The sequence below is a fragment of the Danio rerio genome, chromosome 5 (genome assembly GCF_049306965.1).
Source record: "Danio rerio strain Tuebingen ecotype United States chromosome 5, GRCz12tu, whole genome shotgun sequence".
NCBI lineage: Eukaryota > Metazoa > Chordata > Actinopteri > Cypriniformes > Danionidae > Danio > Danio rerio.
Genome location: NC_133180.1, coordinates 6,234,534 through 6,242,500, shown reverse-complemented (window position 1 = coordinate 6,242,500; position 7,967 = coordinate 6,234,534). Strand labels below are relative to the sequence as shown.

Below are 7,967 nucleotides of genomic sequence, written 5' to 3'. Positions count from 1 at the left end.
CAATACATAAATCAAACCGTTTTAAAGCCACATATTGCCTAACTTTCATTTTGCAAAGACCTATCTAAAAAAAAAAAGATTTTTGATATTTTTTAAAAACAATAAACACCGGAGAAGGTTTGAAATATTTATATAAAGTAAATATTTATATAAGTAAATATTTATAAAGTATTTGGATACGATGATAATCAAATCGCGCAAACAGAGCATTATTTGGGTGAGTGAAAGCAGAATCTCCTATACCTTTTTTTCTGTCACCCAGTCCTGCGCAGCGCTCGCTGCTTTAAACGCATATGGGGGAAGTCCAAACACAAAATGTGTTCTATATCCTCAAACAACTGTTTATGTTTTTATATGACGTGGTTAAATTTATAAATGAAACTATAAATGAGGAGTTTTAGTGAATAGCTGCCGAGCGCAACAAATATGGCTATATTTTATTAGGCTACTCGCTCTTGTGCTGAAAACTTAACACGACTTCTATCAACACGAGGATGTTAAAAAATACATGCCATATCGAGTTATAAAGGAGAATTTCTGTGGCTTTATATTATGGATGTATGCGCTCTCTGTGTTGGGTCCCTGCGTTAGTGGCGAGAGCACTCCATGCACAATGCAGTCGGTCGGCGAGTAAACAAATGTAATGAATGGAAATACACAGGTCTGTGCGTATAGACATATAATGTACTGCTGTACAGTAACGTGTCGTTTGTTTGTTTCGGTTGTCTTCATTTTAATGGTTTCGTTTCGTGATGATTCTATGGTGTGCTTTATCTGCCTCATTCCCGCTGAAGTGGGCGGATTGTGTGACGTTTGATTCGGGGACGTTCTGTGGGCGGTGTTTGCGTGACGCGCTGTGAGCTTTAGCCCGACAGTGGAAACGCGACATGATTTCAGCCTCATTTCTCAACCTCCCGGGCTATTGGCCCGGCCCGGCCCGATTAAAGCCCTGGCTCGCACTGGCCCGATAGTGGAAATGCGGAAATGCGTATTAAAGAGGCCGTTGCAGCATAGCAGTTACATTCCCACATAAAACATGCTATCTAGGTTTTAAAGTCCTTCTTTTTACATATAAACCTTTGCACAATTCTGCCCCGGTTTATGTCAGTGAGCTTATTAGGCCATATACAGCCTGTTGACCGTTAAAGGTCCCATGATCAGTTTCTTTTGTCGATCCCTCTGTCTCACGGTAAATCAAAAGGTGATCAAGCATTCTGTGTTGCGGCCCTAAGGCTCTGGAACAGTCTCCCGTTGAACATCAGAATTTTTCCATACTTGTATGCTTTTAAATCTAACTTAAAGACTTATTTTTACTCCATTGCCTTTGAGTCACTCATACATGTCATTTCTTATCTGTATTTTAATATTACATATATATATATATATATATATATATATATATATATATATATATATATATTTCCTTTTCTTACATTTTTCTTACAAGTTTTATTCTTATAAGTTATTTTCTTTAATATTTTATTTCATTGTAGAGCATTTTTGATCAACTGCAGTAAAAATAAAGTTTGCCTTGCCTAATGTTGCACACTTTTTATCAAATTTGTTTAACAATGGAAGATCAAGTTGCATGTGGTGTGGCTCCACGTATTTATCCAGCATGCCCATATGTCTGTAATATCCTAAAGCAGCAATACTGTTTTGTATTGTTGCATGAGATTCCCGCTTTTTTTAAGATAAATATATTTAACATTAATGCACATCAGTAACTCGGCAGTAACCTTTTTTAATCTATGTTCCTGTAGGGAAACATTGCAAATAATTGGAAATCCGACCCCCAGCAATAATCAAACCCTTGGGGCCAACTGTGGTCGGAACCTAAGTTCTAACCCTGGCTTATTCTGAAAACGAAGCCCCGCGGACGTTTCTGGAGACAGCGAAATACGTCCCCGGGGGTACGTATTTGTGCAGTTTTTGTTTTCGCGAATCCGCAAGAGGCCGCTGTGTGCGCTTTTTTTGCATCTTGAACGTCTCACGCGAGCGCCGTTTGCATCGGCGCTGTTCTCGCGTAAAACTACCGAAGGCTGTCAAGTGACCACCTGTCTGACTGACTGACTGAATGATTGACTGGGCGACCAGCCAATCGGCCGACCCACCCTCCTCCTCCTTCCCTGAACCCAACCAAATTTACCAATTGACCAGCCCCCCCGCCCATCCACTTGCTTCCCTAAACCCAAGCAACGATTTACGAAAGCCGTCCAGAAAAAAAAAAAAAAGCTGACGTCTGATTTTGACCATGTTTTCAGATTTCACCACATTCTCACCTTGTTGTTCACTCGTTCACTTTATCTTTTGCATTCTGCTTTTGACTTACCAGATTTCTGTAACTGCTCTTCCCCAGACTCAAACCCAGTCGTTGCCGTCAGCTCCTCTCCACGTCTCCATTCCGCCAACTTACACAACGAGCTAACCGAACAAACTGGTTGCAGCGCGAAAGCACTCCACACGGAGGTTAGCGGTCAGCCGGCGAGCGTGAAGAGGAGCGCCGTCACACCACCCCATAGCGTTTGCTTAAAAAAAATGAAATGCAGCCATACGTACCTCCGGCTAGGTAAATCGCGGTCTCCAGAAACGTCCACGGGAATACGTTTTTAGAATGAGCTTGGGTTGCAAAGTTCACAGTGACTTTATTCTCTGGACTCCTCTAAAGCGGTGGACTTCTACATTCTGTTTGCTTGCCGCCGAACTACATCATAGCTCATTACCATAAAATTAACTTGAAACTAAATCCTCGATGCCCACACTAGCGAAGACGCACCGCGCTGCTTCTCGCCGCTCATTGTTGCTGGCTCCCATTGAAAATGAATGACTTCCAGCTACGTTGACGCTCTCACCGCTTTCGGTCTGAACGTACGGTTAGACAGCAATATAACTTTTAAAACTCGTATCTCCCATTTCACAAAAACAGCCTTCTTTTACGAAGTTACGAAGTATGCTGTCCATCTCAGATGCAGAAAAGCTAGTCCATGCTTTTATGACTTCTAGGCTGGATTACTGTAATGCTCTGTTCGCTGGCTGCCCAGCATCCTCTATTAACTGGATTAGACTGTTCTCGCGGAAATAAGGGACTGTCCTGGGAAAATTGGGACATCTGATCACTCTTATGGGTGACTAAAACAGGGCTATTCAATATTCTGATTGGGCTACAGCCACTCCGAATCCCAGTTTAGCACCGGCGCGCAGTTTTTAAACAGCAGCGAATCGAAAGGAATACTTCACATTATCGACAAGAGAAAGCGGAACACAAGGAGGTGTTTCCCGCGTCATAGCAAAATTAAATCTTCGGCCAATCAAGTGCCCCCTTCTTCCGTGAGGCCTTGGGCTTCACCTAGCCATTATGTTAATCCGGCCCTGACTGTTTGTGAGAAGTGTTGTGGTTTTCGGTTTTTCTCTTAATAAATCAAACTCAGTCTGGAGGTTATGAATATCAGAAGAATATACTTTAATAGAATATTTTCCAAAAAAGCAGAGACGTCCATAAGCAGACCCATCCCTAGTCTCACTCCAGGACAATCTAATGTCCCTAACATTTGCTATCCCCTTTATCCTGGCTTCCTCCCACCCACATAGCAAAATTTCTCTGGCCCAGCTCTGGCCCACACAATCAGGTTTTGCTTGGCCCACATGCCGCAGTGAATTATGGTACATGACTGGACCAAATCTGGCTTCCAGACAAGGGCCAAACAAAGACCATGTCTGCGCCAAGTCTCAGCCAAGTTAATAACTCATAACTGGGCCTGAACTGGGCCAGATAGGTTGGTGTGTCACGATTGCAATGAAATTGATAAACCCATGAAGTGATGCGCTTTAGGCACACTATGGGCACGCTTTTTCTCAAAGTGACTTGATTGGTAGAATTTTTTTTCTCACATGGCCCACTTATCAAATTTTTAAATCTGGGCCAAATACTACGTTTTACATCTGGCCCAAATCTTGTGTGCCGCCTTAAAAACGGTGCCACCTCTGCCAAACCCGGGCCATGTTTGGCCCACATGCTGTATGTTAGTGCCGGATGAATGCCTGCTGTGCCAGCTTTTTGCCAAATCTGGGCCAGAATTCTTTGCTACTAGCGCACCTTTGTGTTTTCACAGCTGTTTACTGGTTCAAGCTGTTTACTGGTACAGGCTCTTCCAGCTCCTACTTCTTTACGACCCCTATTTAAAGCCTCTTCTTCTTGGTGGCCCTCGTAATGTAAAGATCTAATGTATTCATCACTGTTTTTACACATACAGTTCACATTTGGTAATCGTGACTAGAATCAATGATTCAAACATCTAAACTGGACTCGTCTCTCCTACACAGTATGTGTCTTTTCAAGCATACATGACAGTTTCAACATATGTTTTATGCATTTCATGCTTTTCTGACACAGATGTTTCTCATTGTATCCCCAAGTCCTCTCTCGTGATCTTTTATGACCCCTTTGCCTTAACCTGTCACCTGTCGCCACTGGCTCGCATGGTTCAGGATTGGTAGAGCTACGCATCGATGAATTTGCTCTTCAGTGTTTGATCTCTCAGTAATGATTAAATCACACTGAACTGAGCTAAACAGAACTGAACTGAACTTAAACACTAAAACCTGAACCACACTGTTCCAGTTACTGAACCACACTGTTCCAGTTACTATGACCATTTATGTGAAGCTGCTTTGACACAATCTACATTGTAAAAGCGCTGTACAAATAAAGCTGAATTGAATTGTTTTCAATGACATATAATGGCAGATTCAAAGGGCTTTCCACTCACCCAATTGAATGTTTCTTCATATAGGTTTAGTAAATAAAAATCTTCATCAGAACTAACTATAATTACTCTTTTAAAGTAACATGCCCAACACTGCTAAGTAACTCAATCACAGCTTAAGTCAAACAAAAAATGCTGCTTTCTGAACATGAGCGAAAAAAGATTCTCATAGGTTTGCTTTATTAGATGTTGTTTTCCTAATATGTGATTGAATAATTCATACATCAGAGTATTAAACGGCAGTGCATCTACAGCTGATTTTTCAGAGATCACTGTAGTATGCAGCACATTAAGGGCCCTATCATACACCCGGCACAGTGTGGCGCAAGGCGTGGCGCAATAGTCTTTTGCTAGTTTCAGCGTGGTGCAAGAGTCGTTTTGAGGCGTTGCGCTACGCTGTTTAAATAGCAAATGCATTAGCGCTCATATGTGCGCCCATAGGCATTCTGGTCTAAAAAGGAAGGCGTTCTGAGGCGAACTGCTGGCGCGTTGCTATTTTGAGAAACTAAAATAGATTTTTCATTAGACCAAAACTAACCCGGTCTAAACTCCAGCGCAGAGTTGCGCCTCGCTTACACACTGCTTAATACGCACAAGAGAACAATAGGCAAATATCTTTACATATAAAAAAATGTAAATATTAAGGATATATATAGGATATAATACGAAAAGATATAGAATATAAATATAAAGGATTAAAATATTACAAGACATATATTTTCTAGCCTACATAAATATGAAAAATCGCTGCTTTTATGTCTTCTTCATCTCAGGAGGCTTTTTCAGTTCATTCATAACAATTTGCTTTTGTATAATGTTATTATTATTAGCAGTATTATTTATTATATCCATATTTATATTTGTTTTATTTAAAACAAGCTTAGATTTGCCCACCTGTCAGGTTTTAGACCATATGGGGCACAGCATGTGTAATAGGATATAAGTCAGGTTTTGAGCACACTTCATTATAATTGTTCATTATATTGTTATTCGTTTGCTGGAAATTAGAACTAAATTTAGAAATAGTTTTGAAATGAATATTTGCGTTTAACAAACAAAATTATTTATTTATAGACTAATTGATGTCTGTGCGTAAAGGTTTCCCTATCCAAGAGCGAATGTGAAAGTAGTTCCATAATCTCTCATTCTCACGCAGTAGATGCTGTGTTTAAACAGTTTTCTGGTAAAAATCTGTTAACTGTTTGCTTGTAAAATGCTCATTTTTTCTACTTAGACTTACTTTGCGTCCTGTAAATAGCGAATGCGCTCTTGGCGCGACGCAGCTGACTCTTAAAGGGAATGGGAGATGAGACTCTGATTGGTTTATTCTCAAAACACACCTATAACTCATCAAGAAAATAAACTCAACCCTTTTAGACCATGCGCCACGGCGCAAAGCGGATTTCCCGTCCTTAAATTAGCAAAAACGCATCCTGACACGCCCTGAAAGCGTTTGCGCCCTGCATTTTGCACTCGGTGCATGGACCGTCAAAATAGAGCCCTAAATCTTCAGTGTGTGTGTGTTGATGAGCGTTGTGATAAATAGCTGTGTGTGACTCTGAGGCGATGAACACTGTTGCTGCTTAATTGTATTGTGTTTGTGTTTCTGCAGATGCTCTCGCACACCCCCATACTGAATATAACCCCAAACCATGATTTTCCCTTCCCTAAACTTGACTGATGTGTGAGAATCTTGGCTCCATGCAGGTCTTTGCAGTATTTGTGATGATTGGGATGCAGTTCAACAGGTCATTCGTCAGAAAAAGCCACTTTTCCAAATGATCAACTAGAATTCAAGTTATTATTTGTTGCTCTTACAACTGGGATCAACAACAAGACTTTTGTCAGGTTGTGTATATTGAACTAATATATACCCAATATTTATATTTTGAGAGATATTTGAGCAGAAAAGTATTATATAACAATGTTTTGTTTTGTTGTTTCTTTTGCATTAATCTTCAGAGTTTGGCCTTTAGACCCCTCATAACTACTAAAAATGCACAAAATGCCATAGCAACTCGAAAAAAAAAAAATCTGATTTTTTTTATTGTTCAATTCAATCCATTTTTATTTCTATAGCGCTTTTACAATGTAGATTGTGTCAAAGCAGCATAACATAGAAGATGAAATAAATTGAAAGTATATTGAAACTGTGTCAGTCCAGTTCAGTTTAGTCCAGTTTGGTGGGGTTTAATATTCACTGCTGAAAGTCCAAACTCTGAAGAGCAAATCCATTGATGACAGCTCCACGAGTCTCAAACCAAGGAATTTAGAGGCGACAGTGGCGAGGAACAAACTTTACCAGTTGAAGAAAGGTAAGGAAAACCCTTAAGAGATAAGTACATTACATCAATAACTGTAATGTATATATTTTTAAAGAGATCTGCACTGAAATGCAGTTTAGGTCTAACCAGCAGTGCAATAGCAGCAAGTGCAGGATACAGATATAAGTTATATAGTGCAGTTATAGAAAAACTATGGTGATATTTACTGATGGATGTACTGTCAACATTATATACAGGTTATATTAACTATGAACAGAGATTTACAATATTAATAATCAGAAGTGTGCAGATAAATAAACATAATTACAGATGTCCATGTGCAGTGGGTACGTACAGTTCAAATAAGTGAATCGGTGCAGACTGAGGAACAGCTCTTTCCCCAGAGCTGTCTGCCTCTTGAACTCTGCCCCTCACTGACTCTTCTGCCCCACCAATACACCCCCCACACTCCTCTAACTATACTCTTCACAATCACTGCACTGTTTGACATTTGCACATTTAAAATTCCACATATTCATTGCACCGATTCACTTATTTGAACTGTACATACCCACTGCACATGGACATTTGTAATTATGTTTATTTATCTGCACACTTCCGATTGTTAAAAGCAACCTGTACATATATTCATCTATTGTAAATCTCTGTTCATAGCTAATACAACCTGTATATAATGTTGTGTTTTGTTTTGTTTTTTTTGCTTTGCGATTTGTTTTATTTTTTGTGTTTTGCTTTTTGTTTCATTGAGTTGCATTTTGCTGTTTTGCTTTGAATTTTGCTTGGTTTTGCATTTTGTTTTGTGATTTCCTTTACATTTTTCTTTGTATTGTGTTGCGTTTTTTGTTTTGCTTTGCATTGTAATTGGTTTAGCATTTTGTTTTGCGCTTTGCTTTGTGTTGCATTGTGTTTTGCTTTGCAT

General features: G+C 39.7%; 1 protein-coding gene across 1 annotated transcript in view; it reads left to right on the top strand.

Moving 5' to 3' along the window:
• The window catches only part of rabl6a (RAB, member RAS oncogene family-like 6a), a 98,391-nt gene extending 91,482 nt beyond the window's left edge, over positions 1 to 6,909 (top strand). Inside the window, exon 18 of the transcript XR_012406656.1 lies at positions 6,376 to 6,909. The gene's annotated coding sequence lies outside the window, so the exon portion shown is untranslated. The remainder of the gene's footprint in view (positions 1 to 6,375) is intronic.
• Positions 6,910 to 7,967: the final 1,058 nt, after the last annotated feature.